The sequence below is a fragment of the Lutra lutra genome, chromosome 7 (assembly GCF_902655055.1).
Source record: "Lutra lutra chromosome 7, mLutLut1.2, whole genome shotgun sequence".
In the NCBI taxonomy this organism is placed as follows: Eukaryota; Metazoa; Chordata; class Mammalia; order Carnivora; family Mustelidae; genus Lutra; species Lutra lutra.
This window is the reverse complement of record NC_062284.1, coordinates 139,510,180-139,534,440: the sequence shown is the minus strand read 5'-3', so window position 1 is coordinate 139,534,440 and position 24,261 is coordinate 139,510,180. Positions and strand designations below refer to the sequence as shown.

Here is a 24,261-nt window from a genome sequence, read left to right as displayed (position 1 = left end):
CAAGACCAACCCCAGACAGTGAGTGTGCTAGAACCCCAGGTGGGACAAATCTGATGTGCCTCAAGGCATGGGAGCCCACCTTGTCTCCCAAACCCTGGGCTGCTTGTTGGGTCTTGGACACTGCTTCCATGGTGCTCTGGGCTGATCTGGGGGTCCCCCCAAAGTTTATATTTGGAAATCCTGACCCCTGGCATCTCAGAATATGCCTTTATTTATAGATAGGGTCTTTAGGAGGTGATTAAGTTAAAATAAGGTCATATGGGTGGGCCCTGACCCAATATGACTGGTGTTCTCTTTTTCTTATAGATTTTATTTATTTGAGAGAGAGAGAGAGAGAGCAAGAGCATACACAAGCTGGGGAAACAGCAGAGGGAGGGAGACATAAACTCCACGCTTAGCAGGGAGCCCAACATAGGGTTCAATCCCAGGACCCTGGGATCATGACCTGAGCCAAAGGCAGACGCTTCACCCAACTGAGCCACCCAGGCACCACGACTGGTGTTGTAAGAAGAGGAGGTTAGGACACACACAAGCACGGAAGGACAACCACGTGAGGCCACAGGGAGAAGGGAGCCACCTACAAGACAAGGAGACAGGCGTCAGAAGAAAGCAGTCTTGTCATCACTTTAATCTTGGACTTGCAGTGAAAATACATTTCTTCTGTTGAAGCCAGTCTGCAGTGTTTTGCTCCAGCAGGTCAAGCCAATGAATACACACTGTAACCACACCCTCAAGCTGCAGAGCTGGGCTGCCAATCCCACAGCACCGGGGTACTTCTCCTGCCCATTCCTGACGTTCCAGGACCCGGCTCTGGGCTTAGCGCTCTGTCTCTACTGGGCACCAGCAGGTGCAGCAACCCGGCTGACCACCAGCCCAAGCGCCCGTGCTTATCCTGTTACTCTGTTTAGAGGGAAACTTCTATGAGGCTGAAGGTGTGAACGGAGGGAGAGATGATGGCCCAAGTGTGCTTTCAGATGTAAGCTAGACAAATAGAATTTCGGGAAAATAGCAGAAGGGCACAGGAATGGAAATGTGTCATATGTCTGTTAAGGGAGACTTTGAGAGGGTGTTGACCTCTTGAATCCTTACTATCCACCCTGAAAGGCAGGTGTGATTATCACGACCTGGCACATGAGGCACAGACCTGTTGACTGTGGCTGTAGCTAGTTAGTGACCAAATGGGGCTTTATACTCAGGACGGTCTGACTCCAGAAGTATGGTAACTCCACAACGCCCACTGAAATGAGGTAGTAGACTTTTTTCTTCTCTTTTTCTGGCTGATGCCTTGAGAGAGATGAAGAATCAGCAGGTTGATGGATTATACTCACTTCAAGCAAACAAGCCAATCGTTTTGTGCCAGCAGGTGTGGCTTGATTGCAGACCATTAGTGACCATTAATAAAAGAAGCTCGGGCTGCAATCCACCAGTATGTTTGAATTTCCCCGGATTTGCATTTCACACCAGGGAGCTGAGCTCAGCCAATATTTTCATAAGCTAACACCTGCAACAGAAGCATAAGGCTTGACTTAACTGTGGTAACATTTATCTCTGAGAATGAAAATACATGCCAAAGGATAATTTGTGAACGTGATCATTCTTCCCCCCGACTGTCATTGGTCTTAGGTGAGCGCAATGATAAGGACTCAGGTGTTTTAAAAATTTGTCAAGCAGGGGCGCCTGGGTGGCTCAGCGGGTTAAGCCGCTGCCTTCGGCTCAGGTCATGATCTCAGGGTCCTAGGATCGAGCCCCGCATCGGGCTCTCTGCTCAGAAGCCTGCTTCTTCCTCTCTCTCTGCCTGCCTCTCTGCCTACTTGTGATCTCTCTCTGTCAAATGAATAAATAAAATCTTAAAAAAAAAAAAATTTGTCAAGCAGCTTTAAGAGGACTCAGGACATTTGGCGTCCATTTGCAACATGCCTTTGATGCAACTGCCTGCTTAACATTATACACGCATTGTTGAACAAAGTTTACTGAGCACCTACTATGCCCTAGGCACAGTGTTGGTTTTCAGGATGGGGAGGAACAAAATGAGATTCCTGTCCCCAAGAGGCCACGCTCTGCTGGGGCAGATGGACACAAAGTGACTGTTACAGCACAGTGATGGCTGCATTAGGAAATGGGATTGCTATTCCTTCCCTCAAATTCCCACGAGGACAATTCCATCCCACATCCCAGGAAAAGCAGCAATAGGAAGGAATTTCAGCCCTCTCCCCAACTGACTCCTCGCAAATAAGAAGGGACTCATCGGATGGGTAGACTGAGAAGTCGCTGAGCACGGGGATGGGGCTCGGGGCCTTTCTCTCTGATCTGCCTGCTCCTGCCACCAAGGAGGAAGAAGGTTCAGGTCCTAGCTGGCCTTGCCTTCTTCTTCTTTTTTTTTTTTTAAGATTTTATTTATTTATTTGACAGAGAGAGAGATCACAAGTAGGCAGAGAGGCAGGCAGAGAGAGAGAGGAGGAAGCAGACTCCCTGCTGAGCAGAGAGCCCGATGAGGAGCTTGATCCCAGGACCCTGAGATCCTGACCTGAGCCGAAGGCAGCGGCTTAATCCACTGAGCCACCCAGGTGCCCCTGGCCTTACCTTCTTGACTCAGGGCTGGAAGCACGAACCTCTCTGTTGAAGCCTACAGGTGTGGGCCAGAGACCACCCGCCCCCCATGGCATCTGGCTGTCTGCAGCTCAGCGAGCTCAAGCTAAGGTTTAGATTGGGGACCAAAGTCTCAAGGAAGCTCACAAGTCCCCAGGTGAAACCGCATTCCCCAGGGAAGCTTTACCAATCGTAAAGGTGGCACCCTGCTCTTCATCTGTTTGATCCTAAGTCTATATTTAAATTTATTTCAGAAGAAAAGAGATGGGGCATTAGTTCACTAGATTCCTGAACTCCAGTAGTTGTGACCAGGGGTAAGCAGGAGGAGCTGAAGGAGAATAAAAATGAATGAATGAATGAATGAATAGCAATATCTAACCAAGCAGGGGGAGTAGGACAGTAGCCAAAGGTGGATCCTTGAATGAAGTCTTGAAGGAGGTATGGATATGAATCAAGCAGACAGTGCTGGGAAGGGCAATTCCTGGCAGAGGGAAGGACATATGCAAAGGCATGGGAGTATGAGGCCTGGTGCTTTTGAGAAACTGTAAAAAAGCTACTCTTGTCTTTTTTTTTTTTAAAGATTTTATTTATTTGACAGACAGAGATCACAAGTGGACAGAGAGGCAGGCAGAGAGAGAGAGAGGAGGAAACAGACTCCCTGCGGAGCAGAGAGCCCGATGTGGGACTCGATCCCAGGACCCTGAGATCATGATCTGAGCTGAAAGCAGAGGCTTAACCCACTGAGCCACCCAGGTGCCCGCTACTCTTGTCTTATGATGCTCCATGGACTACACCTTCCTTACCTGTGGCCCTCTCTCTACATCTATGTCTTTGTTCCTTCATCTCCTTTTTGACCCTCTCTCTGACCCCTCCAGTATGCCCTCTGCCTCCTTCATGCCACCAAAAGCATCCTTATGATGGTTGCAATGACCCCATGTTACTAATCATGGTAACCATTGCTCAAGTCACTGGGCCTCCTCACAGCAGTGCCCCCCACCCCAACCTGCCATTCTCCTCTTCTTGAGGCACTTTCTCCTCTTGGTGTCTAGAATACACTTTGGCCCTGGTTTCTGTTTCCTTTTCTGAAAACTTCTTTTCTGTACCTTTTGCTAGCATTTCTTTGGCTCCAATTTCTGAGTCTTCAAGGAGATTCCATTCAAATCCACACCGATTTCAGAGGGTAGAGATAAAAACTTGGAGGTCGTCAGCACATAGTTGGCTCGTTAGAAACGTTGTGTTATTTATGAGGACGGGAGAACTAACCTAAGGAGCAAGTATAGACTGAAGGAAGTCAGACAGTTCTGCTGGCAATGGGGAGGAGCTCGTTGCATACCAACCTCCCACAGGATGGCAGCCAAAAGTACGCAGAAACTGAAGGGGACGTGATCCTGGAAAGAAGAGGAAGATCCGTGTTTATTTTCTGACCTTTCCACTGAGGGCATTCCCTGGTCTACACACCACAAGGTGGCTAGAACTCAAAAGGAAAGTTGCAATCTCACTAGCCCGAGGAGTCGGAGGATGGGATCTGGATGCTGGAGCAACTGGAAATGGGGAAGGACGGCAGAATAGAGCCACAGGGGCAGCCCGAAGACTCCCATACAAAGACCCCTGAAATCTTTGGCTGATTAATGAATTCCATCTGCAGGAGCAAGACTCCAAGAAGCCCAAGGGGGGGCACAATTGGCCGTCTGGAAGAACAGGCAGAGATCTCAGCTGCTGCCCACCACAGGGGAGACTGAGTCAGGGGTTCCAGTCTTACCAAGCTGGTGGCGTTTGATCAACATGTCAGACTGTCCACCCACTGAAATTCACAAAAGACCATGACTTGAGAAGAAAGGCTAGGCTCAAGGACTGGAGAACTAAGACACGGAGGCCCCACTGTGTCATTAGCTTGTCCAGGCAGGGCTGGGATTCAAACCCAGGGGCCCCGGCTCCAGAACTCAAGCCCTCAACCTCGACCACGCACTCAGCCCTCAACCCAAGCAGCCCACATCCTTCCTCCGAAGCACTCGTCACCAAATTCAACACCCGATGACATTGCTAAGAGTCCCTCGCACTGAACCGAAGCTCCATACAAGCAGAGGGCTGGCCGGGCGCCTGACCCACTGTCCAACACGTACCTGAGGAACACATAAATGACTCACCAAAGCCTGCATGTGTATAATGCATTAATATATTTGTTATTAGTGAAGACATGTGATTAAAAATGCCTTCCTGCCATATAATCTCACACACCCCCTTATGATCCTGGAGTGAATTAAATCACCAATAAACACTCTGGTTTGTAGCTGGGCTTATTTGTACATATCTGCTACCAATTATTTTTAAGCACAATCAGGAATTTCTAAGCGTAACAGGAATGACTCAGTATTTTGATTAATCAGCTCAGTAGGGAAAATTTCCATGGGTAATCAGACTGAACATAAAGATAGGGCATGCTGAGACTGAGTGGGGGGGAGAAAGACAGAGATAAGATTTTTTTTTTTTTGGTAGTCAGAAAGGCAGTTTGAGTCAATGCTACAGAACTTCTGAAGTTCCTGTTTTATCATAAACAGGTTGTGGCTGCCACGTGCATGACCGCAAACTTGGTGACCTAAGAGACATTTATTCTCACACGGTTCTGAAGGCCGAAGTCCAAAATCAAAGTGTGGGCAGGGTTGTGCTTCCGTCTGGAGGCTCCAGGGCAGAATCCTTCCTCGTCTCTAGCAGCTCCCAGTGCCCCAGGCATTTCCTGGCTTGCTGCTGCATAGCCCCCATGTCTGCGTCTGTCTTCATGGCCGCCTTCTCTCTGTGTCTGCAAAATCGGCCTCTCCTTCCTCTTTTAAGGACACCGGTCATCAGACCTAGGGCCACCCCAAAGCCAGGACGATCTCATCTTGAAATCTTTACCTTGGTTACACCTGCAAAGAGACCCTCTGTCCAAACAAGGTCACAATCCCAGGAGGGGGTTGGGACTTGGACATATCTTTGGGGCAAACACTGTTGGACCCACTACAACAGCCATGGCCAAGGTTGCTGCCATCACTCCCTTTAATGGAATCAAGACAGGAGCCTGCTCTGACAATTGCCCACTGACCCCAGGTGCTGTGGGCATGTTCTGCTGCAACGCATCCTCCCCAAATTGGAGCGGTTCATGTACCTCCACTCTGCAAGGTCCCCACTTTCCAAAGAAGGAAACAGAGGCCAAATGGGTTAAATCAGCCGCTCAAGGTCACTCACATGCCGAAGTCAAGGTTGACCTTAGGTATGTCCTCTCCGAAGCCAGCGAGATCCCATCCCATACTGCCTGAAACACTCCCCTTATTAGAGAGTCACCCAATTCTATTTTCTTTTTAAGATTTTATTTATTTATTTGAGAGAGAGAGAGAGAGAGACAGCATGAGCAGTGGGGAGGGGCACAGGGAGAAGGAGAAGCAGACTCCCCGCTGAGCAGGGAGCCTGAACTCGGGATTTAATTGCAGGACCCTGAGATCATGACCTGAGCTGAAGGCAGACCTTAACCGACTGAGCCATCCAGGCACTCTAAGAGTCGCCATATTCTTTAAACACCTTTGCTAAAATGCAGACACTTCCTGAGAGAGGTTACACAAGCCTTTGTAGAACCCCAGATTGTAGAAATGCATATTTTACCTTTTTAAGAATACAAGAGATCCCAGAGTGTGTATGTGGGGAGAGAGGTATTAAGGAGGAGGGCAAATTTGCAAATTGAGAGACCGATGCATAGAGAGGTTAAGTGACTTGAGCGAGAGCGCGCAGCAAATCGGCAGCCTAACCGGAAACCACAGCCGGGAGTCCTGATTCTGCACAAGAAAACCTGGAAGCATCAGCCAGTTTGGCATATCCTGTGTTGGCTGTGCCAAAGGTTTGCTGTTGGTGGAAGGAAGTGGTAATAGTGAGGTCCTTGCCAGACTCGGCCAAAAGGCTCCCTTGGGCTGACCCTTCCCAGGAGGCCTCCCTCCCTGCATAGTTCAGAGAGGAGAAGTAAAGAGCAGGGAACTGAGGGTTAGAGACCTGAGTCTTAGGGATAGGCCTGCTACAAAAAAAATCAAGTGACCTTGAGCAGGTCACGTCTTCCCTCAGTCTCCTCAAGTTGAAACAAAAATGCTGAATTTAATCATCTCAAAACTGCCTTGTTGTTCATCAGCTTCTAGAATGTGTGCAAGCCAAATAGACCTGGCTCAACCCCCACTGGATGTCTGGTGTTGGGTCTGCCTGTCATCCTTTTACCCTTCCACTGAGAGCAGCCCCTCTCTATTCCAAGGGGGAGCTGCCCTCTGTAACTTTGACTTTACAGTGGGGAGGGACTGACCCCATTCCTGCTTCTGCCCCCGAGTAGGCCTGTGACCTAGGTCTGACCTCTCAGGGCAGTTTGCACCCTGAAAATGGGGAGTAGCTCAGGGACAGGAGTGTGGTTCTATCAGAGCCAGTGAGATCCAATCCCAGGGTTTTTATTGAAAATACTGAGAGAAAGAAGTTATCCTTCCGCTGGTGTTGTCACGCATGAGAATGTGAGCCTGAAGCGAAGGGAAGGCAGCACAAGGTTGTGTGTCTGAGGAGCTGAGATGTCAAGAGAGGGAGGGAAACCAAGTCCTGGGAAGCCTGTTGAAGCATCTGACACACCTTTGCCTGAACCCACAACACCTCCGAGGTTCATGGTTACAAGAGCTGCTTAGTCCCCACGTGGTGTCTGAAGCCACTTTAAGTTGTCATTGCAACTAAGTGTCCTGATTGATACAAAAGCCTTCATTTTAAGGATGAGGAATGGAAGCTGGGAGTGGAAAGTGGCTTTTCCTTGTAATCTGACAGCAGGAAGCACCTCAGGACCCATCAAGTCCAATTCCACTCTTTACAGATAAAGAAAATGATATCCGGAATGAGACGTATCTTGTTATGTGTATACAACACACACGCACACACACGTGCACGCGCGCCACACACACATACACACACTCTGCTGTGTGAGTCGTCTTATTACAATGCTGAGAAACTCTGTTTATCATCAAACATTTCATACATCCTATTACACGTGAGAGAATTATTATCTAGCCCAGTGCCGTGAAATGCTTTTTCCCATAATGGAATTTTACTCTGGAAGTGTATTTTGGTATTAAAAGGCTCCACTTTATAATGTCGATGGTTCAATCTGTGATCTAAAAGGCACTTAAACGCTTTGAACAAGAGGCATAAAGAGCTTTTATTGCAAATGCCTTGCTGGATCCACCAATTTTGCCATTGATCCTTTTCCCCAGAAGACCGCTCTGGAAGCAACCCATGCGGTAGCAAATCCCATGGCGGGGCTGGACCTCCAGCTAGGGAGGGAGACACATTTCCCGTGCGCCCGTTTGCAGATATTGAAGCCATTCTGGCTGGACCGTAATGAGCTTCTTCAAGTACACTGCTCTAGCTAAAAACACCCAGCCATGCAGAATGCCCAGAGTTCCAGTTCTCAGTCCCCTTCACTCCCAGTGTGTTCACCGGGTCACTTCATCTACAAAGTAAGTTTAGCAGGACCAGCTCCCAGTGTCCCCGTGAGGGGTCAGTTGAGTACAGTTGCTAAGAAGCCTAGTACAGATAGGTGCTCTGTGAATGTGGGGTCCCTGTCCCGGTGGGTGTGATTCTTCAATAACTGAGGCTTCCTTCAATATCTAACCCTAACCCTAACCCTACTCCCCCCAGGAGCCGTGGTGTAGTGGAAAGAACCCCACACTTGGAGCCCAGAGACCACCGATCTCTCAGCTTTACCCTGGGCAGGCCATTCCCTTCTCTAAGCCCCCGCTTCCTTGTTGTAAAGGGACAGTTGAATATGTCACAGAATTGTGATGGTCACTCATGCTGTGCATGGGCCAATATGGCCACTTGCAACCATGATTCCATGAGAGCCTCCAGCCCAGTCACCTGCCATGGAAAAGAGGAATATGATTAGCACTTCTCAGCCACTGACCGAGCTTTGCTAATAGCTGAGCACGAGGGACATTTGGTTCACTCCCTGGTTGTCAGGGGCTAAAGGCAGGGGTATCCCCGAGAGGAGCCGTGGTCAGAGAGCAGCGAGAAGTCGGAGCAACTGAACAACATTTCCCGGAGAATGTAGCATGTACCAGTGGCCCTTCCAGGGTTCCAGAGTGAAATAAATTTGCGAAGCAGGGCATGCCATACCTTCTGTGAGATCTCCAATTAGCTTTTATCAAAGGGAAAAATTCATTTTGTTTACTATGGGCTTCCCAAACTCCACCATGGAACATCTGTCACCGATCCATAGCACTCATGGAGGGCAGAGCACACTTGGGGAACAGGGCTCCAAGATTTCAGGAGCAGAAATGGAATTTTCCTGCTATTTCTTAGTTGTGCTATCCCTGCCAATACTTCAAATGCTTTCATTCAGGTATTTCGCTACAAAGCCATTCCTTGGGCCACACCACCCATCCATTACCACAGCATTCTTTCATGCATGTATTCTGTATTTACAGAGCATTCTTGGCTTCCCATGTGTCTCCGAGGCAAAGAGAACACCCTCCAAATTCAGCTCCTGGCTGCAAGGAACTCATTGTCTAAAAGGGAAGACAGACACCTAAACAGATAATTATATGCAAAGTGACAAGGCCCATAGGATAAATGTGCACCTTGTGGGGTGGGATAGGGCATGGGACGGATGTCAGGAAAGCGTTGTTTGAACGAGTTGCTGCCCAAAGAAACAGTCAGAGGAGGCAGGAATACTGCAGAGACAGCATGTGCAAAGGCCCAGGAGGAAGATAAAGGGATTTCTGGAATTACAAGTAATAAAATTAGGATGGAGAATAGAGGAGGAGGGAAAAGGAGTACAAAAGTAAGGAGGGGCCAGACCATGAAGAATTTACTGAGCATGTGTGCCAGGGAGTGTGGGAATCCTTCAGAGGAAGTAAAGAGCTGCATGTTTATGAGTGTGTGTGCTTGTGTGTGTGTGTGTGTGTGTGTGTGTGTGTGTGTGTGTCAGGAGGCAGGGAACAACATCATTAGATCTGTGATTAAGAACGATAGCTCTGAAACCCCATGGAGAAGGGCTTGGGGAGACAACTAAAGCATTGGACAATGGCTAATAGGCAGGGTGCGCTTGGATGGTTAAAGATGGCTGCAAATTCACTGTTGATCATCTTACTGAGAGGTGGGGTACATTTACATTCCTGAATCAGGACTGTCCTTAGTGACTTGTTGGCCAATAGAACATGGAAGAAGGGACAGCATGTGAATTCTAAGTCTAGGTCGTATAAGCCCTTGGTGTTTCCACTCAGCCTGCTTGGAATACTCACTCTGGAGGGAGACCAGCTGTCCAACTCCCCTAAGACAGCCATGCTGTAAGGAAGCCCAAGCTAACCACGTGGGGAGCTGTGTACTGAGAGCACGATGGCCGGCCTCCCCAGCCGCTCTAGTCATCCCAGCCCAGTCATCAGACATGTGAGGACAGATGCCATCTTGGATAATGTCAGCCCAATAAATACAATGTGAAGAACCAAAGGAACCCAGCCAGCAGGGAGGACCAAGGCCAAGCACCACAGCCCCAGTCGAGCTGTTCAGCTATCTCCAGTTGCTCAAGTCCTCTGGCTGAGGCCAAGCCACTATGGAGCAGAAACCAGCTGTCCTGCATGCCTCTCTGCCCCAATTTCTAACCCACAAAATTGTGCATGTAATTAAATGGCTATTGTCTTATGCCATTAAGTTTTGGGGTGGTTTGTTACACAGCAAGAGCTAAATAGAGCACTGGACAAGCTCAAAGCATCAGATCTAGTAAAAAAAAAAAAAATATATATATATATATATATATATATATATATATCTCCTGAAACAAATAGGAAGTAGTGTACACATGTGCACACACACATGCACACATATGAACCCACACTTCTCAGACACAGTTTCTATGTCATAGTTCCTTCTTGCTCTGGCCTCCACTCTGGCATGAGTCCCTCTGTGGCCACAATTCTGAAGGTGTAGGGACGGTGGCCAATTGGACAAAGAACACAATGTAAATATGGACAGTGTTATTAGAAGGTGGGTCTCGTTGATAAGAATTTAGTGCAATTCCAGGAGCCCAGCAAGAACAGCATGTCAGTCGGGGCGGTGAGATCATCTCTGTGGTACTTTCTTATGTTCCTGGGTCAAATCCAAGACCTCAGTGCAAAGCCAGCAAAAACTTCCCTTCAAGGAAGGTATTTGGGGGAATTTCAAGCCATTCATCTCCTCCCAAGGCTCAAAGTCAGCCTAGCATAGCCAAAGGCAAAGCTCAGCTTCACCCTGGCTTTCTGTACTGGAAATGCAGGAGCTGAGAGAGGCCTTGGGACTGGGGTAGGGGGTGGGGGGTAGTGTGCCCTCTGTGGGAAGGAGAAGCATAGTCCCAGAGGACCTTGCAGAAAACATCCTTCCTACCAGGCCAAACCCAGAGAGGCCCTGGCCCTGCTCTGTGATCAAGAGAGCTGAATTCAGGTTCTGATTCTGAACCTAAGGGTCTCTGTAACATGACAGCTATTTATCTGTCTCGGGGATATTGTGGGAACACAGCAAAGAGGCAAGGTTGCAAACCCTCTGTCTGGGACAAGGAGCCTTGAGATCAGCTTCCTTGAGGGTTGTTCAGGGTGGAATGAATCTTCCTAAAATTCATGTTAAAGTCCCAACTCCCAGTACCTTTCCAGTACCAGTACCAGTAACTTTCCAGTACCTAGAAAGATGGCCTTTTTTGGAAACAGGGTCATTATAGAGGTGATTTGTTACACTAAGATCAGGTTATACCGGAGCGCAGTGGGCCCCTAAGCCAATGTGACTGGTATCCTTACAGAAAAGCAGAAGTATGGGGTTGCCTGGGTGGCTCAGTCAGTTAAGCATCTGACTCCTGGTCTCAGCTCAGGTCTCGATCTCAGGATCATGAGTTCAAGCCCTACATTGGGCTCCACACTGGGTGTGGAGCCTACTTACTGAAGAAGAAGGAGGAGGAGGAAGAGGAAGAGGAGGAGAAGGGGGGAGAGAAGAAAGAAAGCAGAAATATGCACACATAGTCACACACAGAGAATGCTACATAAAGAGTGGAGTTAATCTGCCACAAGTCAAGGATCTACTGGAAGCTGGGACAGAGGCCCAGAACATATCCTTCTCTAGAGCCTTCAGAGGAAGCATGACCCTGTAGACACCTTGACCTCAGAGCCCCAGCCTCTGGAAGCGTGAAAGTGAGTTTCTATTGTACACCACCAAGTGGGTAGTACTTTGTTATGGCAGCCAGAGGAAACTCATACAATGGGCCATTCATTTGATAAACTTGTGTTTCCTGTTTCTTCTACATATCAGGCCTCATACACAGAGATGACCGAGATACACCCCTTCCCTGCACTCAAGGGCCTTCCAAAGAGAAAACCAGGGCAGGTGCAAAAGTGGCTGAGAAGAGGCACCTCTCTCAGCCCAGGGGGATGGGGCAGGCTCCACGAGGAAGTGACATAGCAGATTTGAGGAACCTGTCAGGCTGTGAGGGACAGGTTCCCCACTTGAAAAGGCCCACTGTTATGTTTCCCCTGGAGGATTCTGGCACTTCACTCATGCTCTTCCATCTCAAGATAAAACCTCAAGTGGCAAGATGAGTCCAAGACAAGAATTCGTTTTTCTACACAGGGATTCCTGTTAGCAGAGGGAACAGCTGGAAGCTTGGAGAAGGTCAGTGAGGACTCCTAGTGATTTCACGATTCCATATGAACTCCCTGGGGCAGGGAAGGTTTGTAGCACATGGACTCTAAGCCCAACAGCATTCCGATCAGAGCCTGGCACCTGGTAGGTTCTCTGAAGGTGTTTCCTGAACTGAAATGAGAGCAGAACTGAACTCCAGGCCAGCCCATTCCTGGGGTCACTGGGCTCCAAGGGGCCTAGGAGTGTCTGCACAGCTCACGTAGACTACTGTGACCGCCTGCTCCTTCCTGCCAGCTGAGGACCTATTCATCACGTCCACGCATCCGTGGCCAATGGGATGGATGAGAGTAGGAGGGAGATGGCGCATCATGAAAAATGGCAGGCAGCTGGACCTGATGCACTGTACTCACTGATGCACCCACTGAGTACATTTTCCAAGGGTTTTCAACTAAAGAGATGAGGAAAAGAGATAATGAAAGAGACAGGTGGACTCCAAGAGAGCCTGAGACAGAAATGAAGACCCAGAGAAAGAGAGAGACAGAGAATGAGAGAGAGAGAGAGAGAGAGATGGAGAGGGAATTTGAATAGTCTTTGTCCCTGGTTCTAGTCCCTTCCTGAGGCTGGCCAAGTTTCTGGATGGAGACAGGAGCTAAGGAGTCCCTTTGTTGCTGCCTCCAATCCCATTGGCTCTTCTGAGGAAGAATACTGAATGTGTCTACCGCCAGGTGCCTCGGTGGGTTATTTCCCAACGACACAATGAAAAACAAGAGAAATCTTGGCAAACTTTAAAGAAAATACAGTTAATTGCCACTGACATTCTCCCTTTAGTTACAGAAGCAAGCCCTGGCTTTAATCACATGCATTATTGTAATCAGCCTGCCAATCACATTTTGAAATATTTCATTTTTGACATAATTACAGTAGAATACCCACAACCCATCAATAACATGGATCAGGCAAGATTGATATTGTGTTTCCAAATGGGACCTGACAAAGCCATCATGGCTTTTGTTTGCAGGAAGAAAGGTAGGACGGATAGCATCTCCCTCTCCCGTGACGACTGGGCTTAGCAAGACTGTCTCGCACGTCACTCACGAGAGGCTGGAAAACCCCACTCGTCGGAACTGTAATTGGGAATTTTCAATTATTCAAGCCTCATCTATGTTATTCTTATTGAGTAACAAATTCAAAATGAATGCTCTAACCTGGGGCCTTTGTGCGTAGACATTATTGTGAAATGGAGGCCTATTATGAATTGATCTTTTATGTTAATTTACCTCATTTTCCTTATTAGTTCCTCGCTGTATGTCAGTTTATTCACGTATAATACTCTCAAAAGTAAAACCCGCACCAGAGGAATTGTAAAATTGAGACTTCTGACTTTTCCAGGTGGGTTGGCCATGACCCCCACACACATACACACCTCTGTGTGTTCACGTCGAGATAGAGCCTTGCCTTTGGCCCCAGACAGATCTTCAAAGTGTTCAAAGAGTGGCTTTGTTTTTTCATAGAGTCCTGTTCTTTCAGGAAAACCCCCTTTATCCACCTACTTGAAGAGCTGAAGTTGACAGAGAGAAGGAAGCTCAGATCTGAGGAGAATGTCCTTACTCAAAGCTTTCTTTAGAAGTGTCCTTAATAAGGACATAACATTGGGTGTATTTCATCAACAGAAGGGACCATAAAACAATTCAAAAGCCAATCCCTGGGGGTCCAGGACAGAGACTCAGACGGGTCAGCCGTGTGACTCCCAGGAGACCATACCTCAAATAGCTTTGAATGGCACTGAACGCCCACCCCAGGAAGCAGCGTCAGCCATCCCAGAGCACCTGCAGGCCTCTCCGGTGCTGATACTTTGATCTCAGACTTCTAGCCTCCAGAACGGGGAGGACGTCATTTCTGTGGCTTAAGCTGCCAGCGTGCAGTGCTTTGGTATTGTGGCCCTACCAGAAGGATACACCCAAAAGGCAGGTCACTGAATGGACCAGAATCTTCATTCCCCACTCCTGGTTAGTCAAGGCCCACCTGCTTTGAAGCTGGAGGATGTTGTCTTGTACCATTTAATGCAGGCACTGCGTGTGCCTTCTGGGGCCTCCCTTCCCAAGCTGTGAGCATTTTAATAGCACCTTGGGGTCTAGGTGTCTTATGCAATGGCATATGTATATGGTGTCTTATGTCATATGACCTCGGAAGAAGAAAGAAGAAAGAGAAGGTGGGAGGGAAGGAAAAGGGGGAGAGGGAGAGAAGGAGAGAAGGAGAAAGGGAAGTGGAGAGGAAGGGAGGAAGGAAGAGTTAGCTTTGTAGGTCAGATGTCACACATGGTAGGTTTGGGCTCTCTGCTCAGGGTCTCTCATGGCTGAAATGAAGGTGTTGGCCTGCTGCCTTCTCCTTTGGAGCTCAGGTCCTCTTCCAAGCTATTTCTGTTATTGGCAGAATTCAGTTCCTTATGGTTCTTAGTCCAAGACCCATATTTCCTTATTGTCTGTGGACTGGGAGGTCACATCAGCTCATTGTGGCTGCTCTCTGGTCCTTGCCAGGGGTCCCCTCCATTCTCAAATCAGCTACAGCAAATCGAATCCCTCTTGCGCCTCAGATCTTTCTTATGCCACTGGCCTGAGAAAACTCTGTTTTTAAAGAGCTCATGTGATTAGGTTAGATCCACCCTGATAACCTCCCTCTGTCATGGAAGGGGACACAATTGTAGGAACATATTGGTGGGTTTCAATCACACGCCAGAAGGTGCATATAGGAAAAGGGTGATTAGCAGTCATTCTTAGAAGTCTGTCTACCTCGTAGGAGACTCTCCACATGTGTCTAAATGCCCAGGAAAGGCTCTGCAGGGATACACATCAAATCAACAGCGTTCTTGTCTTGTGTGGAAGAATATCCATTCTAGCTGATGCCAGGGCTATATGTTTAAATATACGTGCTGTGGTTAAAGGGCGAAAGTTAATAGATATGAATGAGACACAGAGCTTCCAAATGCTAGGAAAAGAAAAAGGAATGGAACAAAGAAAAACCAATCTTTTCAGTAAAAGTCTGGAAAGAGCGGAAAGGAGCATGGTAACTCAAAAACATAAAATCATGTCTGCGGAAAAAGAAATGTAAATGCATTAAATTCTTACGTTAAAAGTCAGAAGCTCAGAATGAGTTGTTTCGATGCAAATACCTATCACGTTCAAGAGGTACAATTTAAAAATGGCACGCAAAGACTGAAATAAAGACATAAGACCAGCAGCGAGTCAAAAATGAAGGCCATTGTGGTAATAATGTTAATAGAAGACTACATTGAATACAACCCAAATCAACATTTCATATTAATAAAAAGTATAATTTACAAGAAAATGTTAATAGTTATGACTTTTTTTTGCACCTGACAACATTATTTTAAAAGACGGATGCAGAGCAGGAAATTTACTCCTATAAAATCATACTGCAAGTCTTTAACATACTTTTCTCAAAAATGAAGGGATCAAATGAAGAAAGAAATGTGTAGAAGATTCAAATAGCACAATTAACAAGCTTCATATAATAGAAGCATAGAAGTTTGAACCAGCAGGCAGAGAACCCATGTTCTTTTCAAGGAATTCTCACAAAATGTGATCATATAGTAAGCCATATAAAAAGTCTTAAAAAAAAAAAAAGGTGAACACAAACACTTTTCTGAACACAAATCAATACCATTAGAAATTAACAGCAACTGTGAAGATAGCTAAATAGAGTCAAACTGCTGCAAAATGTTAAAATGTCATTTTCAGTAATTCCTGAATAAAAGAGAAAAGCAAACCAAAATTAAAAACTGTTAAGAAATGAGCAATAATGAGAGCACAACATATAAAAACCCATGGATTGCAGCCAAATTAATACTCAGAGGAAAACCTATAGTCCTAAATCTTCTATCTGAAAATCCTTCTATCAGGAAGATTGAAAATAAATGAGCTAAACATTTAACTCAGGAGACTGAAGAGCTGGGAGAAACAAGAAAATAAACCCAAAAAATGGTAGAAGGAAGAAATTAATAAATACAAAAGCAGAAATTAGTTAAATAGAAAACCAGAAAATAGGCAGTCAGTAAAAACAAACACTTGCACTTTGAGAGGCAGATGGAATAGAAATACTTTCGGCAAGTATGTTTCATCAGAGATTCACTGAAGATTCTGGAACATAGGCAATGAACCAGGTATTGTTCCAGGCACTGGAAAAGAAATTGAGCAGAGCAAAGGGCCCCTACCTTTGTAGAGATGATGCTCTAGTGGAAGTGGGGAGACAATAAATTAATAAGCAAGTCAATCTAAAATGTCTGATGAGGATGAATGTTCTAGAGAGGGAAAAGGCATGGAAGAAAGATACAGAACCTTAGACTGGGTTGGTTCACAATTACAAAGAGGATGGTGGAGACTCACTGAGAAGGCACATTTGGGAAAAGACCAGGGGGAAGGAGGGAACAAAGTCTTGAAGATATCTGGGGAAAAGTATTCCTGGCAGAGGGAAGACCAAGTGCAAACACGCTCAAGGAGGCATATACCTGGTATGTTTGCAAAGGAGGCAAGAAAGATACTGATGGGGAGTGGTGGGGCAAGAAAAAATATACAACAAAGAGGCAAAGAGGAGGGTTTTTTTTTTTTTTTAAAGATTTTATTTATTTATTTAACAGATAGAGATCACAGATAGGCAGAGAGGCAGGTAGAGAGAGAGAGAGAGAGAAGAGGAAGCAGGCTCCCTGGCTGAGCAGAGAGCCCGATGTGGGGCTCGATCCCAGGACCCCGAGATCATGACCTGAGCCGAAGGAAGGGGCTTTAACCCACTGAGCCACCCAGGTGCCCCTTGGTTTTTTGTTTTTAAATAGAAGCTTTTGAAAATGTAGCTTATGTTAATTAGATGTGGGTCAGTGGTTGTAGCAAAAAACAAAGAGGCTATATCACTAAGGTCTCACCTTGGGCTCCTTCTATTGATCCACATCTCACCTCCTTGTCAGCTCTCAGTGGCCCTTCCAAGCAGCACATTGGGGAAAGAAGGGAAGCACTCCCACATTTAAAGGCACGTGCCAGGAACCGCACACAAACCTCACTTCCTTTACAACCTGCATTCTGAAACTTTTTTTTTTTTTTTTGCATTCCCCAACCTGAACTTTGGGACTTGGTCACATCCAGCCATTAAGAGAAGCTAGGAAAAGTTGTCTCATTCCAGGCATTTATACCCAGCTAAAAATTGAAAAATGAGAGAATAGATACTGTGGACAATCAGCAGTGTGGGCCACAGGAGCCAAAGATCTTCCTCTTAAAAACAGACAAACAAACAAACAACCACAACAAAACCTAAAACACCATGCTAGATGATTTTATGAACAAATTATCCCAAACCTTTAAGAAATAGAGCGTTTCAGGATACATCCTCCACAGTCCTCTGTTACTGAGTGTGGGAAAGGACAGAAAGTTTCCAAGTTGGACCTTTCAGGATGGGGTGGTCCCAATACTAAAACCAAGAATGACGCATTAAAACTATAAGTCACTATCTCTTATGAATACAGAAGCAAATCCTAAATAAAACATGATTAGTGGTCTCTTAAGAGAGTAATGCAATTTAATCCAGTAGAGTCGGATGCTAGAAATGCAAATATGGTTCAACATGAGGAAGTCCACCTCACTTATGGATTAAAGTAGAAAATCATACGGTTGCTTCAAAAGTTACTGAAAAATCATCAGGTGAAACCAAGCATCTAATCCTACACTTAAAAAATAAAACAAGCTGCTTGTTAACTAGAAATAGAAGGAGATTTATGTGAGTAGATAAAGGGTATTGTGGCAGACATTGTTCTAGTCCCCCATCAAACATTCTCCATTTCACCAGTTGTACCTAACCCCCCAGTGTTAGAGGGCAATATGGCCACTGAGCCAGAGACTACATTTCCCAGCATACCTTGCAGTTGGGTGTGATCAGGTGATACACTTCAAGCCAATAGGATGTGAGTAGAAATGATACCTGCAATTGCTAGGTTATGGCCCTAAAGAGGGAACTGTCTGTTTTCCTTTGAATTTCCCTTTCCGCTTCCAGCTGGCCGGAAAATGTCACTTCCTGGAGAGTGTGGAAGCTTCTTAGGGAGACTGGAGGAACTAGCCCTGGGCTGCTTAACCTGGACTATCACCGTGAAATCTTACGTAGGAGAGAAATTAGCGTCTATCTTACTTAAGCCACAGTAGTCTAGACTCACTTCGTTGTGCCCGGTAACCAAGGCCCTAACCAGCATGGGAACGCAGTAGTTACCGTAAGTCACCGCAAACATAATTTTAAGTCGTGAATCATAGAAGCATTCTCATTAAAATCAGGAACAAGAAAAGAATACCTGCTTTCTGTATTATTCAACATTTTGCTGGATATCCTAGCCATATCCTAGCAATTAGGTGAGAAAAAATAATACCTATTAGAAAAGGAAAATTAAAATTTCCATTATGTGTGGGCAATGTTATCTGCTTTCCTTCTAAGAACGACTAGAAATGGTAAGAGATTTCAATAAGTCCTAAAATTTAAGAGATTTTGAGACTCAGTTCCTTGCGTACAAAAGGGGAATGATAGTTCCTCATGGGATTCTCATGACGATTAAATGAGAAAATGACTGGAAAATGCCTAGCCCCATGCCTGACATATCAGTAAATTCTATTCCTTCCCTTCTTTCTTTTTCAGCTATAATCTGGAATCCCACACATCTATCTATTACAAGAGTAAAAAGAGATTTCTAAGTTTCTGAGAGGGTAGTAAGTCTCTACTGCATTTCTGTGCTGAGGCAAAACCCTACAGGAATATAATGGGATCAGGGGCTCTCTGGGTGGAAGAAATCTAACAGATTAGTTTGTCTGACAACCCATCTAGGTCCTGAAGGCTCTCTACAACCTGTGCTGGAATGCTTCCAGTGCCAAAGAAAACATTATCCTCTAGGAGGATCTGTTCCTTCAATCCATCCACCAACCCATGCATTCATTTATCTACCCACCCATTCATCCACCTACCCACAACCTACTACCCACCACCCATCCATTCAACTACCCACCCATTCATCCATCTACCCATCCACAGCACCATTCCACAGACACTAATTGAGCATGTATTATGCACACCAGTGGTAGACACTGGGGCTTTCAAATTGAATCCATCTTGGTCAAGATACTTCTGTGTGTAAACATATAACAATAACACACTGTGACAAGTGCTATAATAGAGTCCCCTTGAAATTGCTATAGGAGAATGGAAGTAATAACCATGGGGAGGGTAAGAAAAAGTTCTCAGCAGGGACGACGTTTTACCCAGGAGCTGAAGAATATCTAAGAGATATTCTCCAAGCAGAGAAGAGAGGAAGGACAATCCAGACAGAGGGAACAGGAAACTGAATATGGAAATGTACATAAACAATACACTCAGAAAAAAGCAAGTAGTAGGGCAGGGGTGAGGGTGCATAGGGCAGGAGGAGAAGTGTCAGACAGGGGGTCTGAAAAGGTGACAAGAGGCAAAACTCTGAAACACTGCAATCTCTGCTTCAGTTAGAATTTTGGTGAGTAGAACCATCATTCCCTAGAAATCTCCTTAAGAAAATATGCAAAGAATCCCCATGACGTTCTCACACTAATCTGTGCTGCTAGCTTGGGCTTAGATGCAGCTTTGCAGAATATATTTTTTAAAGTTTCATTATGCCACTGTACATCAAAATAGGCCAATATAAATTATAATATGGTCATGCCAATAGGACTTGCAAACACAATATTTTAAGTTTATATTGCTTTCCGAGACCCATAAAAATTATTCCGAATGGCTGTTTGCTTTTTGAAGCCAAATGAAAAGGTATTTGCAATTTGATTATTAACAAATCAAATCACTGATATGATATTGGATTCGGTACATCTCAAACTGACTGGGAGCGAAAAATCCTCAGTGGTCAATTATGTAGCATGGCTGGTTTATAGTTTCCTGTGTGTCATTAAGAATAAGCACCGCAGCCAACTCCGATTTTATTTTGATTTATTTTAACTATTTCTCTGCTCTAAGAATTTCTCTCTAGGCCTCTACCAGGCACTGGAGTTTTTCTCTGACTGAGGCTAGTATGGGTACGACTAAGGGCATAGTTGACCATGTCAAGCAAAGGGTGAAAGGCTAGGGGGACAGACAGATGCGTGAACACATCAACACATGGATGAATGCATGATAGCATTTTAGTGCACACCAGATTTTAAGAACTGAATTGCTTTCATAGTAGAAAGAGTGTTGGTTTTCTTGCTTCTAGCATTGAATTCTTTTTAAATTTTTTATATTGCCTTGTGTTTTCGCCCTGTGCCCTTGACTAATGGAAAAGTCTCTTTTCTTTAGGTATGTTCCTGGCCTTTTGATATTGATGGCTAGAGAGAAGACAGTACATATGCTCTCAGGTAAGATGGATTGTTCTAGATTGGGGCCTCCTGTGCTGGGTCTCTGATCTCAGGTTTAGGGAAAATCTGAATTCCTCCTTCCAGCAGGTGGACCTCTCCTCCCCACTACTTCAAGCTGGGACCTCAATTTCAGAAAATCCTTAGATGACACAGACTCGGCTAGTGCAAAGAAATGCATGACCCAGGGAACACGGGGTAAACGACTCCTGAGAGGCAGAGTGTCCAGTGACACAAACATGTGCCTTCTGATCTAGAAACAGGGTTTGGGTTTGGGGGAGCCACATCTTGCCCTGCTTTACTCAGCTCTTAAGGCATCCCTAGGTTGCCACTAGTGCTGATGGTCACGTCTTCCAGATAGATTCCGTGGACAGATTTCACAAGCCTACCAGCACATGGTTCCCAACCCTGAGCCTCACCATAACTTGTGCAGGATAGGAAATATTCCCTGAATTTTTCTAAAACAGAAGGAGACAAAGATGTAGGGAAGTTCTGTATCTTACACAAGATGACAGAAATGAATACCTATTTTTGTGCCTATCCAGGGTCCGTTTTCCACTCTCCCATGATAATATTCCCCTCAAAGATCCTTTTAGATAGTGTCATCCCCCATGCTCAAGCATGGTTTTGGCTTTGGCTGATCCCTAGTCCTGCTTCTAGAGGGGGAGAATGCTCCTTCTGCACCCTTAACCTGAAGAAAGATCACGTACTAGGCTGATGGGATATATTTCCAGGAATTTCATGTACCTACTGAGACAGAACAAGTGTGTTCCTGGGATTTTTTGAAGCAGGGGTGATACAAGTCTGGAAATTTTGGACGATATCAGTGGACAATATCAGTGGTTTAGAAAGAAGCTATCATGGAAGAGAAAAAGACATGAAAAAGAGAGATAAACAAGATCCAGCAATATTATTTTAGCCTCCGGATCTAGCCACATCTGGACTTTTGCATTACATACGTATTTTGGTCATCTATTGCTGCCATAAGAAACAATCCCCAAATTTAGTGGCTTATGACAGTAATTCATCATTACTGTCATGATTCTGTGGGTTGATGGGCTCAGGTGGTTCTGATTCGGAATCATTCATGGTGTTGTATTCAAATATCAAGCAAACTTAATATGTAAAATGGCATCTTCACCAACATGTCTGTTGGCTAGGTGGACCCCCTGCGGGTTGATCAGACATCTCTCTCCACACAGCCTGTCCACGTGGCTGGTTTGGGGTTCCTCACAGCATGGAAGTATCATCAGAGGTGAACCTCAGGGCGCCTGGGTGGCTCAGTTGGTTGGGCCTCTGCCTTCGGCTCGGGTCATGATCCCAGGTCCTGGGATCGAGCCCCGCGTCGGGCTCTCTGCTCCACAGGGACCCTGCCTCTACCAATCTCTCTGCCTGCCTCTCTGCCTACTTGTGATCTCTGTCTGTCAAATAAATAAATAAAATCTTTAAAAAAAAAAAAAAAGAAGTGAACCTCATACAACATCTGGCTTTCCTTGGGATGAGTGGTTCCAAAAGAAGGTGGAAGCTCCAACACTTCAGTCTCAGGAGCCAGGCAGCGTCATTTCTGCCACTTCTGGCTGCAAGCAAGTTTCTGGATCAACCTAGATTCAACAGGAGGAGCTACACGAGGCATGTGTGCTGACAGGCTTGACTTGCTGAGACCAGAGTTTTAGACACTGGTTACCACAATATGCTAGCCAGTATATTCCCTTTGATGCCCTCTGAGTTAAATTTCCACTACTTGCAACCAACAGCAAGTTTGAGCAGAGCCTGAATTAGAATACAGACCTGCTCTGCCCTCTCCCGTGTTGAAATCCTACTTGCCAAGAACAAATGGAATATGCTTCTCAGTGCACCCCCTTCTCCAGTTTCTCCTCCCCAGTCATAGGAATTCTGTCCTTCTTGATTCCATTGCACCGTTAGAAATCAGTTGGAAGAACTGGTCAGAGCCCAAGACATTACTGAGGCTCAACACCCTACTTTAGCAGCTCGGGAAACGGAGACCCAGAGAGACAAGAAGAAGTGACCAAAGTCACCCCGCAGTTTAGGGGGCTCATTAGGGAAGCATTCTGGCTGGGATGATGGATATGATACCCACATCTTATTCTCTCTACTGGACCGTATATTCCTCAGAAGCCAGAACTGTGCCTGCCCCATCTCAAGACCCCCATGGCTCCTTGAACAGGTCTTGGACAGGGAAGACCTTAAATGCTTAAACAATCATTTAAAATTTATAGAAGTAAACTTTACATCTGGAATTTCCACAGCCTGCTTGGCTCTAAGCAGCTCTCTCTGGCCCCTGGGGAGCTGCCCTTTTGCCCCCATAGGGGAAAAAAGGAGAATGACAAAGGCAGCTCAGGGGCAGAGTGTCCCAGGCCTGGGTTCTACCAGAGGCTCTGCCAATGGCCAAGTGAACCTCCACTTCCTCATCTGTAAAGTGGGATGTAATAACCACAGCTCCACCCAGTCATGGGGTTGTTGGATGTAATAATGTATGCAAAAGGGCTCTGAAAGCCCTAACAAGCTACACAAAAGCAGGGGTTTGGCATCATTAGCAGACTGGGACGTGGAGACTCCAGTCTGCCCAGCAGGGCGGGGAAGGGGAGGTGAGGAGCCCCTGCATCCTCAGAAGAGCTGCCACCCTCCCCCTCACCTGCCCTGGAAACCCTATTCCTCCCCAGGCCCAAAGGATGAGCACTCCCACTCAAGGCTGCGTGTCAGAGCCCAGGGCTAAGGGAGAGACCGAGCCCCATCGGATTTTCTCCCTCCCCCCTCAGATTCCCCACCCATTATTAGCCCCGAGTGGGGGGAGAGACATGACTAATTGTGCCCACAGTTGCCTCCTGGCATGGACAATTAGCCACCTGCATCTAATTCTGAGGGACCCAGAGGCTAATTGCATCTGCCAGACCCCATGGGCTGTGTGTGTGTGTGTGTGTGTGTGTGTGTGTGCGTGCGCGCGCGCGCGCTCTCGAGCTACCAGTGGGCACCAAAGCAGACAGTGCTAAAATAAGTGGGTGTTACTGCATTTAACATCCACCAAGAGCCTTCCGGTTCCTCAGCACAAGGGAACCAGACCACGGCATTGTCCTTCCTAAGGAAGAGGGACAAAGGAGGCTTTCACTGGTAAATTAGGAAGGCACAGTTCTGTACCTGGAGAGCACCCCCTGCGTCATTCCGGAGGTGAGGGAGGGGTCCACTTCGCGGCCGCCACTGTGATCGGAAGCACCCTGGCCCGGGGCTCTGGACAGGGGCCACCTACAGCCCCCTCCGCACCCACGTCCGCCCTCTGTCGGGGCAGTGCGCATGCTCTGCTCTAGGACACCCCCCCCCCCCCCCTACGGTGGCCTGAGAGCCTCCCTCCGCACCAGCTGCGCCTCGGAGGCCAGGCTGTGTGAGCCGCTCACGCCGGCTCACGGGTGGAATGAATCAATGAATGAGTGAATGAGCGCCACGACCACTGCTGCCTCCGGAGGGGCTCCGCGGGGTTTCCGTCCCGTATCGTTAGAACCCCCGGCACACCTCATGTCACAGCCGCCGTCGCCTCGCAGCCAGCAGGTGCTGCCGTGGGCTGGACTCCCACATGCAGCCCCGACACCTTCTCACGGTCCTACTGTGCACCTAAGCCGCGCTGAGGTCC

General features: G+C 46.7%; 1 long non-coding RNA gene across 1 annotated transcript; it reads right to left on the bottom strand.

Moving 5' to 3' along the window:
- Positions 1-609: 609 nt before the first annotated feature.
- On the bottom strand, positions 610-23,902 carry LOC125104861 (uncharacterized). The gene is made up of 3 exons (XR_007128749.1): positions 23,775-23,902; positions 3,690-3,974; positions 610-1,501 (listed from the first exon to the last, which is right to left on the bottom strand). It is a non-coding gene; the product is annotated as an uncharacterized LOC125104861 (long non-coding RNA).
- Between the last annotated feature and the right edge of the window lie 359 nt (positions 23,903-24,261).